Below are 13,152 nucleotides of genomic sequence, written 5' to 3' on the forward strand. Positions count from 1 at the left end.
ACGCCGGTCCTTGTGCTCTATGCCATGTGTGCTTAACCCACCGCGCTACCACCCAGTCCCTCCCCCCCTTTTAAAGGCACTTCAGAGCTTCTAACATGGGAAGCATGAGTTCTGTCACTGAGCCACACCCTTGCTTCCTGTGTTATTCATCTCAAATCAAATGTCCAGACAGACAAAACCCAAAGGAAGGCTGGTGGGAGTGTTGCACTTGGTTTCCATGCACAAGGACCCCGGTTCAAGCCCCTGATTCTCACTGCAAGGGGATCTTCACAAGCAGTAAAGTAGATCTCTCTCCCCCCTTCCCTTCCATTCTCAATTTATCTCTGTCTCTAGCCAATATTATTTTAAAATAGGGAGTTGGGCAGTAGCACAGTGGGTGTGAGCGCAAAGCTCACTGGTGTGAGGATCCCGGTTCAAGCCCCCGCTCCCCACCTGCAGGGGAGTTGTTTCACAGGCCGTGAAGCAGGTCTGCAGGTGTCTTTCTCTCCCCCCTCTGTCTTCCCTTCCTCTCTCCATTTCTCTCTGTCCTGTCCAACAACAACAACGTCAATAACAATAATAACGGCAACAGTAAAACAACAAGGGCAATAAAAGGGAATAAATAAATAAATATTTTTTAAAAATTAAAAAAAAAAGAATTTTAAAATAAAAAGGTGGGGGAGAAGTGGATTGGCCACTGGGACCTGGGGAGGTGAGGATGGGGTGTTTTCTGGAGTGGGGAGCACTTTGAAGCTGGAGAGCTTTGTTCCACAGCATTGTTAGCACATGAGGGGCCACTGGGTTATACATTTTAAAATAGCTAATTGTGCATGTTATGTGAATTTCACTTCAACTGAAAATAATTCTTAAAATAAAAATGTGGCTTGGTAGTAAAGCACACATTTTGTATGCATGAGGCCTGGCACCAAAAAAAAAGAGAGAGGACTGGTTAGTGGCACACAGATTGAGCACACATATTACTAAGTGCTAGACCCCAGGTTCAAGCCCATGGTCCCAGTCTGCTTCAGTGGTGATGAGGCAGGGCTACAGGTATCTTTATTTCTCTCCCTCACTCTCACTCCCTCATGTCTCTTTGTCCTGTCAAATATTAAAAAAGAAAATAAAGAAAAAAAAAATCCTGTCACTAATGTATTCTGTTTTGTATTGTCTGTGGCAGTTGAGTGTCCCTGGTGGTTACTGAGCCAGGAAGGTGGTGACAGCGCCCCACCAAGGACAGCTGTGTGCTGTGGAGCTGTTCCAGCCAGGACCTTACGGGCGGGGGTGGGGTAACTAACAGAATGGGGTTCAAGGAGTGGCAGGGCTTCACCCTGCTCCCCAGCTGCCTGCCTTGAAGACTGGACACCTGGGCTGCTGACTGCTAAGTCCCTTGCTGCTGTCAATTAGCATTTTTATTGGTGCTGCTAATAATCTTTATATTTGTTTTGTAAATTTGCTTTAGCTTTAATGTCAGAGGCAAACATAAACACAAAAGGTTTAGACCTGGCTCTGTGTCTGTGTATGTATAAGAAAGTCTATAATCATTGAGAATTTGTTTTTCTTTAAACGAGCATTCCAGGGGGGCAGGGCGGAGAAGCACCAGGTTAAGAGCACATAGTACAAAGTACAAGGACCTGCACAAGGATCCAGGTTCAAGCCCCCTGGCTCCTCACCTGCTGGGTGGACACTTCACAAGCAGGAAAGGCTTCCAGGGGGAGAGAAGTGTGTGTCCCGGGCCTGGAAGAAGGAGTGTGAGGAATGGGGGCTGGGAGTGTACATGAGTGTGTGTGTCCCCAGGCCACCAGGAAGAAGGGGTGACAGGTCCTGTGACTCTCAACATGAACCAGTATCCCACAGGGGCCTCAGGATGGGTGGGTGTATCCTAGCCTCATTCTTACCAGGTAAACACCCTGCCTCTCAGAGCAACTTCAGATCCAGCCCCTTAGTCTCTCTGTGGTTCCACAGTCCCTCTGGGGGACTGCACTCTCTGTTTCTGCGGCCCCTCAAATAGAAGAGCAGGAAGTGAGATGGTGGGGGAAGAGAAGGGAAGGAGGGCTGGCCTGCAAGGCGCGTGCATGGATGGGCATTGGGGGCACTACTTGGGTTCCTGGATTTGGGGCTCCTGAGGATCTGGAAAGATCTAAGGAGGGTAGCCACAGGGACAGTGCCAACCTTCCCCACACAGACAGCTAGTGCTGCTTCTCCCTCTCCTCCACCCCCCCTTCTTCTTCTCTTCCTCCTCCCCTTTGTTCTTCTTTTAGATAGAGGCAGAGGGAGGGAGGGAGAGAAAGAGAGAGAATGAAAGAGACCAGAGCACCGAAGTTTCCTTCAATGCAGTGGGGTCCAGGGTCCAGGCTCAAACTCAGTTTATGCACATAGCAAAGCATTGCGCTATTGGAGTGAACTATTTCACCGGCCCCATGCAGGCTCTAATCTCAAAGCCTTGCCACCTGCGGGCCCTGGGGTACTCTACAGGGTCTTCCATGGCTAGGCACTCCACTCACCTCCAGCTCCTTCTGTTGGCAAAGTGAGTGACACCCAGGCCACCTGGCTCCCAGGGGCTGGCAGCCACCTGAGGGTGGGGAGGGATTCTCATGCTTGGAGCTGACTGCCTGATGACAACTCCTGAGTGACACATGAGAAACTGCAGGGGACCTGGGAGGGCTGGTTTTCTTTGGCTAGACCTCAGAGGCCTCTCCCAGCCTCTCCCTCTTCACACCCCACCCCCAGCACTGGCTGACTGAGCCACCCCACCGAGGAAAATGAGGTCAGGCCTGCTCACCTAGTTGGTGCTGTGCTCTGGCTCTGCAGGAAGCAGCGCCTGCCCCTGGCCCTCTGTCTGTCCCGTCCTGCCCTCAGCCTGCCTGACCTAGGCCAACTTTCTCCTGGCAGCCCCACCTGGTCCCACCCCGGCCCCACCAGTTCTGAGGAAAGTACCTTGGTATTGATGCTCACAAGGTGTGTTAGGGGGAAGTCCTTTGCCACATCCACCCCCAAGGCCTTGGGTGTGCACAGCCTCTATCTACTGCCGACTCTGGGGTTGGCGCGGGCACTGCATCTCACAAGGAAAGTGATCTAAGGGCACTGTGCCTCTGCTTCCTCATCTGAAAGATGGAGAGAAGAGAAGAGCAAACTCAGTCGCCTTGGGCAAGCCTGTTCCAAGTTCTTTATATCTTGCAAATCATTTAATCCACCAATAGCCCTGGAGGGGGAGTCCTGTTATTAGTTCACTTTACAGAGGAGACAGCACAGAAAGGCTGAGTAACTTCCTGAGGTCACACAGTGAGGCTGCAGTGGAAGGTGGAAACGGAGCAGACGGTGGCCAGCGTGGAGCTCTAGGGCACAACAGGCACGACGGCTGCCTGGCATTGGCATTCTGGGCCACATCCAAAATAGAACGTTTCTCCAGTGCAGACGATGTCCTGCCACTACCACCTGGAAGGCTGGCACCAGCCTTTACATACCCAAAGTAACACTTAGAGAGGAGGGCTAACCCCCACCCCAGGCCCAAACACACGGAGGAGGCCAGCATACAGGGCTTCTTCCTACACAACAGTATTACTGAGCACTTACTTTGTGCCGACTGCTGGGTGATCATATGGGGTATCAAGAGACAGACCAGAAGCAGAAACAGGAAGGCCAGCAGCATGCTAGAAGGGGGGAACAGGTCAAGGGTCAGGCAGGCTGGGCAGCAGGGTCTGCACTGAGGCCGGGAGGATGAGAAGCCTGTGGCGCCTTGGGGAGGAAGCTTCCTGGTAGAGGGAACAACCATTACAAAAGAGGTCAGCCTTGGGAGCCTGAGTAAAGGGGCAAGGGTTGGGGGAGAGACAGCATTTCAGAGGGCTGCATGGGTTGGAGCCCTGCAGGTGTGTGGGGGGGTTGGGGGCACATTGAATACCTGTGTGCATTGAATAGCCTATAGGCTGTCAGGTGCTGCCCTTAGCCTGCTCTGAAGATTTGAAAGCCAGACAGCCCTCTGTCCTCTGTGATCCCAGGAGCCTGGAGCCCAGTCGGGGTGCTGTGGGGCTCTCAGCAGCTGGGAGACTCCTTACCTGGAAGGGCAGGGCTGGCATGAGATGACAGGCAGGTACTACAGGCTGGGCTGCTGCTGCCCAGCACTAACAGGCCTGGTGATTGTTCCAAAGCCCTGGGTGAAAAGGGACCTTGGCTGGGCTGTAAGGTGATACTGCCAGGGACTGGCTTATCTTGTATCTGGGCTGCTCCCAGCTCCCACAGCTTGGCCCTGGTGGGGGGGAACCACCTACAGAGTCTCTGACTCCCCCAGGCCCCTGTGATGACCAGGAAGGTCGGGAACTGGGATGGGAAATAGATGAGGGGCTGGAAGAGTCCAAACTCCACTGGCGTCTACTTCACAGGTGGGGAAACCCAGGCTGGCGCAGGCAGAGAAGCTGAGTTAGAACTAAGGTCTCTGAGGCCAAGCAGTGGCTCACCTGGCTGAGTCCGTGCTGGAGGTAAGGACCTGCGGGGAGGTCACGTTGCACTGCCGGCTTCCGTCAGGGTGTTCTTGTTTTTCCCCAGGTCATCACTGAGGCTTACCAATCCAGATGCCTTCTTCAGAGAGACAGAGACAAAGAGATAGAGAAAGAAAGTGGGAGAGAGCAATACCTAACTTCCTTCCTACCGAAGCCACATATTATAGTGCTCAAGGACCCAGGTTCAAGCCCCTGGTCCCCACCTACATTGAGGAAGCTTCACAGGCAGTGAGTGTCTTTCTCCCTCTCTATCCCCCCGCCCCCTTCCCTCTGTGTTTCTCTCAGTCTCTATCTTGGGTGGGAAGAGCTGGCCCTGGCCATACACAGCCCCCCCCCCAAGACACACTATACTGAGGGACTGACTGTGCTATGGCCCCAACCCAGGCCAACTCCCCTGTGGCCTCCTAAGAAGCTTGGGAATCTGAAAAGGTCAGGAGAACAATGACCCGAGTGGGAGGAAGATGGAGAGAACTCGGGGGTGAGGGAGCAGAATGTCCCTGAAGCCCAGCTCTGGGCAGGGCTGGGTGTGCTCTGGCTTCCCCATGGGACTTCTCAGGAGGGAGGCCACCTTTGGGTCTCCTTCCCTTGCCTCCATGTGTGGCTGGGGTGTCCTGGTGAGTAGTCAAAGTATAGCTCCCAAGACAGACATTTCAGGCTGGTCAAAATGGACAGTTGCTGTTTCTACCCCTTCCCCCAACCCAGTAAAATGGCAGTCATTCATTTCTCTTTCCTGGGAGTAGCCACTGTGTGCCCACTGTGCATCCAGCCCTGAGGAGAGCATGCCTTTCTTGTGCCCATTTTGCAGATGTTAGGCCTGTTGTTCTGGGCAGTGCCAGCAGACTAGACATAGGCCTCCCCATCGGTCGCTGCAGTAATCCATTGCCCCCTCAGCCACACTGCACACACAGTGAAACTGAGAGTTAAGTCCCTGGTACAAAAATCCCAATGGGGGCCCACAAGATAGCTCACTCGGAAAGCGTGCTGCTTCGCCATGTGCATGGCCCAGGTTCAAGCCTGGTCCCCAACGCACCAGAGGAAGCTTCAGTGTTGTCCTCTTCTACTTTCTCTACCTCTTTGTCTCTCCGAAGAAGGCATCTGGTTTGGTAATCCTCAGTGAGGACCAGAGGAAAAACAAAAACACCCTGATGGAAGCCAGATCTCTCTGGTTCCCGAAAGAGTACAGTGTGACCTCCCCACAGGTCCTTACCTCCCAGCAGGGACTCAAGGCCAAGCCAGCAAGTCTGTTTTGCACCTATGAAAACAACCAAAAGAGAGTCCAGCTTTAAGGGGAATGGACTGGTTTTCAGGTCACAATACAATGGTCTGACATCTAACAAGCTGCAGAGGTTAAAACCCTCCCTAAGAGAGACAGAAAGTGGGTGGCCAGGGCTGGCTGGGCAACATGCTGCCCCTGGGAATCTTGCAGAAGCATGTGCACTTTGCCAGGCTGTCCTCTCCACACCCAAGGCAATAAAGACCCTCAGCGGGGCAGAGGACACACCTGTGGCCTGAACCTTGATCCAGATCTGCAGGAATTGGTCTTTGGAGGGCAGCAGAGCGGAGCTGGTCATGGGAAGAGAGAGCACACACTGCGTGATAGGCCATGGGGACTGCCTACTGTGAGCCTCTCCACACGCAGAATGAAGATTGAGAAGCTTGCAGACCTGGGTTTCAGTATTGACTCCAGGGCTTCCCAGCTTAGTTATCTCGGGACGTCACTCCGCCTCCTCCCCTAGGTGGACAGCTGTGAAAAATAAGAGGTAAGGCGGCCTGGGAGGTGGCGCAGTGGATGGATAAAATGCAGGACTCTCAAGGATAAGGCCCTAAGTTTGATCCCTGGCATTGCATGTCATAGAATGATGTTCTGATTCTCCCTTTGAAATACATAGATAAATTAATCAAACTTTAAGAGGAACTATGATACCTGGTACCCAGACCAACATATCGAATCCATTGGGGCAGCCAGTCTCCTGAAAACTCTTTAAGGACCAAGGGATGTATGATCTGCTGCTGGAGGTGGAAAGGAGGGCAGATTCTCCTGGGGAAGTTGAGGCAAGCAAAGTTTGTCCTTTCCAAGTGGCAGGAGTGCCGAGCAGGGGCAGGGAAGACAAGGAGGGCATAGTGAGCACATGTGAAATGTAGTCAGAGTTCCATGGGAAGTGCAGAAAAGAGGCAGAATCAGCTGGAGGGGCGAGGAGTGGTAGTGGGAGAATAGTGGACTGATTCTCGGAGGTAGAACAAGTAGAAGTTGGGAGTTACAGAGAACCTGAAGTAGGTGAGCTGTGAAGATGGTACAAAGGACACAGACAGCACATGCTCAGATACCACTGGCAGGAACGGCTTTTCCACTCTCAAATAGTCGGGGGAGGGGGGTGTCCAGCAAGGGGCTAGGTCTGTAGCTCAGTGTAGAGTGTATGCTTTTCATACACAAAGTCCTGAGTTTGATCACAGCACCACTACCACCACCACCCCCCCCCGGCAAAAAAAAAAAATCAAAAGAAGAATGAGGTAGTAGCACACCGGGTTTAGAGCACATAGTACAAAGCGCAAGGACCTGCTCATGGAGCCAGATTCAAGCCCCCCCGGCTCCTCACCTGCAGGGGGGTCGCCTCACAAGTGGTGAAGCAGGTCTGCAGGTGTCTCCTGTCTCCTTCTCTATCTCCCCCTCCCCTCTCAATTTTCTGTTCTATCCAATAAAAAGAAAAAATGGCCACCAGGAGCAGCAATTGTAGTGCAGGACCCTGCGCCCAGCAATAACCTTGGAGGGAAAAAAATCAATATTTCTTAACACATGGAAATGCACAGTGAGCTTTCATAAATAAAGTTTTACTTTATTTTCATGTTAATTCCTTTACATATTGTCTACTTGATTTTATACTACAATGGCAGAGTTGAGTAGTTGAAAGATCTTATGGGTAGGAGTCGGGCGGTAGCGCAGTGGGTTAAGTGCATGTGGCGCAAAGCGCAAGGACCCGCATATGGATCCCGGTTCGAGCCCCCGGCTCCCCACCTGCAGGGGAGTTGCTTCACAGACAGTGAAGCAGGTCTGCAGGTGTCTATCATTCTCTCATCCTCTCTGTCCTCCCCTCCTCTCTCCATTTCTCTCTGTCCTATCAACAGCGACATCAACAACAATAACTACAACAATAAAACAACAAGGGCTACAAAAGGGAATAATTAAATAAATATATATTATATATGAAAAGAAAGATCTTATGGACAACAAAGCATAAAGGATATACACTTACTGATTCTAACCAAATAGTTGATCCACCCTTGATGTAGAGGGAGCCAATAGGGAGAGGAACGCAGGGTATGTGAGGGTTTGGATGGGTTGGGGGAGAGGAATGAGACAGGAGAGGGTAGGTAATGCGACCAAATCACCAGAGCCTCCTTCTGCTCTGCACTGAGTTTGAACTGAGGGCTAGTGGGAGTCATGGAATGTTCAGGGAGGAAAGTGTTCTATTCATGTGAATGATGCAGAAATGTTCCTCCAGCTGAGTGACTTGGATAAAGGTGGGCAGGGGGCACCTGGAGCAGGAAGAACAGCTGAAGGCAGCTCTGAGCACTCAGCAAGGGCCCATGCAGCCAATCTTGACAACCATTGCTGAGACCTAGCTTCTACTCCCTGACTGCCAGGAAAGGTGCTTGCTGCCTACCCAGGGTGATCTGTACAAGCGGGCGGAAGTGATGCTCCACTGGGGGCTCAGAGCAGAAGGAAGTGCTGGAAGGGCGGGAAGAGCATGGGGTCCCAGCAAGAGCTTGAGGTGAGAAATGGTGAATGCTTGCAGTGGCCGGGAGAGGAGGCTCAAGAGGTGGGCAGGCCCACAGAACCTGAGCACCTGCCGAGGAAGCTGGGGTAAAAGTCACAGGCCTGGGAAAAGGCGCTTTGGCCTTGGGAATGGGTGAGCTGAGGGGGTCTGGAGGACAGGGGCCGGTGTACACGGGCTGCGTAGACTCAGCCTGGGCCCTGCTGCTGTGCGTGCACATGGCCATGGATGCTTGTGCATGCCCTCACCATCGCCCACTGCCAGGCACAAGTGCAACAAGGTTCCTGGAAGCCTCCTGCACATGGCCACAGTCGTGTGCTCACAGTCGAGGCCCGCACACGCAGCACGGCCAGCTGGGTGCACGCACGCATGCACGCACCATAACCCGGACGCGCACACTGCACACAGCCGGGAGCAGATGCTGGTCTGCGCTGCAGGTCCCGCAGACACCCGAGACCACGCACACGCGGGGGTGGCCGCTCAGCCCCCTGCACACACGCGCGCGAGCGCGCGCGCACACACACACGCACACACACAAACGCACACACACACAAACGCGCACACACACGCACGCACGCACACACCCCGGCGGACTCGCCCCGCCTCCCCGCGCGCACACCGCACAGGATGCACGGCCACCGGCTGGGGCGCGCACTCGCACTCGCACACATTTGAGCGCACACGCGGGAGGCGCGGAGCGGCGGCGGCCGAGACGGTGTCCCAGGCGCCCGGCGGGGGAGGGGGCCGTGGGGGCGGGGCGGGGCCGGAGCTGCGGAGTCGGGAGCCGGCACCTCTGCGCGCCGCCCGCGCCGGGCCTCGCCGCCGCACCCCGCGCGCCTCCGGGGTCTCTAGCCGGCCCCGCCGCGGCCCCGCTGCAGCCAAGCGGTCGGGCCCGCGGGACGGGGCGGAGGGGCCCGGGGCCGGGGGGTGGGATCGGGGTCGCGCCGCCTTGCGATGCCGGGCGCCCGCCGCAGCCGCTGTCGCCGGAGCCCGGGATGGGGCGAGAGGCTGCGGCGGATGCCAGCATCTCCCCGCCGGGGGCCCCGGGGGCCGCGGAGCCGCCGCCGCCGCTGCTGCCGCCGCTGCTGAGACCCCGCGGGCGATGGGTGAGTTGCCCCGGCGTCCCGGGGGCCCGCGCCGCAGCCCCTCCATCCCCGAACCCCGGCCCTGCGCCTCCATTCCCGCGCCCCCCCTCGCGCGCCCCCGCCGCCCCTCCCGCAGCGTGACCTCTGGGAGCGGGGGCGCTGGGGGCGGGGGGCGGGGCGGGAGGCCCCTCTGCTCCGACACCCCCTCCCCCAACCCGCCGCTCTGCGGAGCTCCCTTAGCCCTGGAGGGCAGAGCCTCAGCCCTTCGGCCCCTCTCCCGGGCCTGGGCGGGGGGCGCCCCGAGGCGCGGGGTTGGACTCCGGCTTTGTGCGCAGCGCCCCCCACCCCCGGCGCGTCTGGGGGCTGCGGGTGGGAGGTCTCAGCGCCCTCCTTCCCCACCCCCGACCCCGGGTGATGGCAGCGGAGGCCCAGGCGCTGTCGGGGTGCTAAGCTGGGTGCGAGGGAGGTGGGGGCCGGGGGTTGGGGGGGGGGTTGGGCAGGACTGCAGCTGTCCTTGGGGACCAGGCAGAGGCGAGTGGAAGAAAAACCCCAAACCTTTTGCTTGCCTGGCGGGGGGGGGGGGGGTGTTTGCTCCTGCTCTCTCCACTGCACTGCCCAGGGCGGAGGAGGGAACCTGGCTGAGGGAGGGCGCTATAAATATCTGCAAATATTGAATTCTGGAGCCGGTGCTGGGGAGGTGCTTGTGTGCCTGGGGGTTTGAACTGGAGTCTCAGCCAGCCGTGGTGGCCTGAGGTCAGTGTCTCTTCAAGCTCTAGGAGGTGCTCGGAGAGGGGTGTGGGTAGGATGTCTGCCCTAGTGAGAACCCCCTCACTGGTCCCCTGGAACTGCCAGCCTTCCTTCCCCTTCCTCTTCCTTTACGGGCGAGTTGGGCACTGGGGTGGCACCTGAGGACAGCTACTAAAGGGCCGGGCTGGCAAGGATGGGGCAAAGCTAGGAGGGTCTGGCCGGGTTGTGATGGGGGCAGTGAGTGTTAGGGAGGTGGGCACGGATCCTAGGGAAGTTGCAAAGAGGAGTTGTGAGCCCAAGGGGAGAGAACTTGCTGGAAGAGATGCTAGAGGGAAGGTGGTGAGCATCCTGGGCCAAAGGAATAGCGTCGCCAAAGGCTCAGAGATGCCAGTAGCTGGTGAAGTATTTGACAGGCAGTATTTGGAGGACCTGGGATAATAAGTCAGCAGGCAGCAGACAGAGTTATAGAGAAGGTTATAGTTTATTGGAATAGACAAGTCTAGAAGAGCCACCAAGGGAGGTGACAGCTGGTAAAGGACCAACTGTCAGCTAGCTGAGTGGTGGGAAGGGTCATTTGGGGGCTACATTCTCTAAGGGTTGTTCAAGAAAAGTGCTTATTCCATGGGTTTTTTTTTTTTAGACTTGGTAATATTTCTTAAAGATTTTATTTATTTATTAATACAAGATAACAAACCAGATCATCACTCTGTCTCATGGGATGCTGGGAATGGAACTCAGGACCTCATGGTTCCAAGTTCAGTGTTCTACTTCCTCTTCTTTTTTTTTTTTTAAAGATTTTATTTATTTATTTATGAGAGAGGAGGAGAGAAAGAACCAGACATCACTCTGGTACATGTGCTGCCGGGGAACGAACATAGGACCTCATGCTTGAGAGTCCAATGCTTTATCCACTGCGCCACCTCCCACCTCCCGGAGCACTTACTTCCTCTTCTGATCTGCCCTCCCCCCCTTCTTCCTGCCTTATCTCATGCATGGAGACAGGGTTCTTTCTACCAACTCCTTCACTGGGGTGGTTCACAGCCTGGTCAAAACTTCTCTATAAAACTCTTCATCCAGGTGGAAGCAAGTCCTAGTCTTTGACTCACATGCCTCTTTCCCAGTATTGAGGTGGGTTTGCTCATGTACCTTCTTCACAGTCCTGGGGAGCCATAGTCAGGGACATCTTTTGCATAACCATTACTCTGTCTCACCAGCACATGAGTGCATTTTTGCTTAGCTTTGCTTGCTTAGCGACAAAAGCCATGTGTATGAGTATATGCCACCACATTCCTTCATGTGAGAGTATAACAATGAGAATCTTTGTCTACGGGCAGAGCTTCTCGTCTTCTGTAACAGCTTCCAATGCTGATACATGGACATAGAGAAGCCCCTAGCTACTTATTGCTTTGTCTCAGGGGGAGGATTGTGCCTGAAAATGTTGGGTCATAATGTCCATTTGATTATTAAAAGCTGGGTAACATGTGGGAATGGGTAAGAGACCTGCACTTAGGTGACAGGCCAGGTAGAGAGACCCTGGAAGACAGACAGTACTGCAGAGAGCTAATCAACAACTTGTGGAAAGTCCCAGGACAAGGATGATGGCTCGGGCAGTGAGAAGTTTTTCCACCAGGTCCATAGTCTGCCAAACCAGGAACTGAACCATTCAGTGAAGGTGGGGTTGGTATCGCTCATAGCTTGTTCCTGTGACTTCATATCTTGAAAGAGCAAGGAGATAATCAGTGTTTAATAAAGGCATGGGTACCTCCTTGAGCTCTAGTGGGGAAATCTAAGAAGAAAAGGAATCCTGAAGAAGGTTGGAATAGGACTATAAGCGGATAGTGGGGGCTTACCCAGTTGGGTACACATATTACCATGTGCAAGAATTGAAGTTCAAACTTCCCCTCCCCACCTGCGGGGGGGGGCAAGTTTCACAAGTAAACAGGTCTGCAGATGTCTTTCTCTCTTCTTAGCTCTTCCTCCCCTTTCAATTTCTCTCTGTCCTATCAAATAAAAATTAAAAAAGGAAGAAAGTGGCCCCCAGGAGTAGCGGATTTGTCATGCAGGAACCAAACCCCAGATAACTATGGCAGGGGAAAAAAAGGCTAAAGGGTGCCGTAGCACTTTTCCTTTGAGCTGTAGCCTGAGCTCCTCTGTGGATTCACAGTTCCAAGCGTAGTGAGATTCAGGAGAAGGGCATCAGGCAAGAGTGCCAGGCAAGTGGATCCAGGAAGGATGTCTTTGAAGTTTGCCTGCAGTGGGTTTGTTAGGAGGGCTTGATAGGGTCCTGTCCAAACAGGTTGAAGAGGCATACTGTTCCCTAACTTATTAAAAGAACCTGGAGGGGCCAGGTGTTGGTGCACCCAATTGAGTGCACATGTTACTATTCACAAGGACCCAGGTTCAAGCCTTCAGTCCCCACTTGCAGAGGGAAAGCTCTAAGAGTGGTGAAGCCGGAGTCGGGCAGTAGCGCAGTGGGTTAAGCGCAGGTGGCGCAAAGTGCAAGGACTGGTGTAAGGATCCTGGTTCAAGCCCCTGGCTCCCCACCTGCAGGGGAGTCGCTTCACAGGCGGTGGAGCAGGTCTCTGCAGGTGTCTATCTTTCTCTCCCCCTCTCTGTCTTCACCTCCTCTCTCCCATTTCTCTCTGTCCTATCCAACAACAACGACATCAATAATAACTACAACAACAAAACAACAAAGTTAACAAAAGGGAAAGTAAATAAAGTGGTGAAGCTGTGCTGCAGACATCTGTCTCTCTCCCTCTATCTACCCTTCCTTTATATTTCTCTCTGTCTTTGTCTATTAAATAAATAAATAAGTTGATTAAAAAATCTGGAGTGGTCTAGTGAAATAAGCTGATTGAGACTGCCCTACTCCCATAAGGAGGATGCCAGAGTGGAGAGGAGCCTGAGAGCTGGGTTAGGGCAGAAAGAGTGGCTCCCATATCTAAAGTGTAATTAACTTTTCACCACATTGAATCTGACCCAGGGCTCATGCATATTGATACTTAGCACAGGACCCAGCATGGCCTCCAGGCCCCTCCCTCTCTGTAAGAGCCTTCAGTCCAATGTGATGAGATGGTT

The 13,152-nt window shown here is 54.1% G+C and overlaps 1 protein-coding gene across 3 annotated transcripts in view; it reads left to right on the top strand.

The window, feature by feature from the left end:
• The first annotated feature begins 9,083 nt into the window (after positions 1-9,083).
• Positions 9,084-13,152, top strand: part of MGAT3 (beta-1,4-mannosyl-glycoprotein 4-beta-N-acetylglucosaminyltransferase) — a 67,221-nt gene continuing 63,152 nt past the window's right edge. For 2 of the 3 annotated variants that reach the window (XM_060188988.1, XM_060188989.1), the window contains exon 1: positions 9,084-9,345. The gene's annotated coding sequence lies outside the window, so the exon portion shown is untranslated. The remainder of the gene's footprint in view (positions 9,346-13,152) is intronic. The other variant, XM_060188987.1, reaches the window with a different exon arrangement.

Source organism: Erinaceus europaeus, chromosome 4 (assembly GCF_950295315.1).
Source record: "Erinaceus europaeus chromosome 4, mEriEur2.1, whole genome shotgun sequence".
Classification (NCBI taxonomy): Eukaryota; Metazoa; Chordata; class Mammalia; order Eulipotyphla; family Erinaceidae; genus Erinaceus; species Erinaceus europaeus.